The 877-nt window shown below is 28.3% G+C and overlaps 1 non-coding gene across 1 annotated transcript; it reads left to right on the forward strand.

Moving 5' to 3' along the window:
- The first annotated feature begins 310 nt into the window (after positions 1–310).
- On the forward strand, positions 311–421 carry LOC142525694 (small nucleolar RNA R71). The gene has a single exon (XR_012815144.1). It is a non-coding gene; the product is annotated as a small nucleolar RNA R71 (small nucleolar RNA).
- Positions 422–877: the final 456 nt, after the last annotated feature.

Raw genomic sequence — 877 nt, forward strand, 5'->3', positions numbered from 1 at the left:
TTGACTTCCCTTTTTCATTTCTAATGACTCAATTTTTCTTGCTAAAGATGCAAGTTTAGCTTGAATATCTATATCATCTTTAAGATTATAGATACCACCCCCATTTGTTGAATTATTGTTTTTAGTTGTTGGTGGTTCTATTGTGCCTATATTATCCCAATTTTGAGCATTTTCTGCTAATGAATCCAAATATTCTATAGCTTCATTTGGGTTTTTATCTTCAAAAGTTTCATTACACATGAATTCTATCATTTGCCTATCTTTAGGTATTAGACCTTCATAAAAGTGAGAAACTATTCTCCATATTTCAAAACCATGATGTGGGCATGTATTAAGTAATCCTTTATATCTATCCCAACATTGATAAAACGTTTCTCCTTGTTTTTGAGAAAAAGTTGTAATTTGTCTTTTAAAAGAGTTTGTTCTATGGGAAGGGAAAAACTTTTTGAGAAATTGTTGTTGCATTTCTTCCCATGATCTTATTGAACTTGATCTTAAATTTTGTAGCCATGTTTTAGCTTTATCTTTTAAAGAAAAAAGGAAAAGCTTTAATCGAACTATATCCATGCTACAATTTTGATCATTATAAGTGTTACAAACTTCCTCAAATTCTCTTAGATGCAAATATGGATTTTCAGAATCTAAGCCATGAAAATTTGGTAAAAGTTGAATAATTTGAGGTTTGAAGTTGAAATTAGATGCATCAGGAGGAAAAACTAAACAAGATGGGGCACTAGTTCTAATAGGGTTCATATGGTGCCTAAGTGTTCTTAATTGATCATGTTCTTGATTATTATTATTATTATTATTATTATTATTATTATTATTATCATTATCTTGATTATTTGAATTATCATCCATGTTTAAATTATTTTCA

Source organism: Primulina tabacum, chromosome 14 (assembly GCF_025594145.1).
Source record: "Primulina tabacum isolate GXHZ01 chromosome 14, ASM2559414v2, whole genome shotgun sequence".
Lineage (NCBI taxonomy): Eukaryota > Viridiplantae > Streptophyta > Magnoliopsida > Lamiales > Gesneriaceae > Primulina > Primulina tabacum.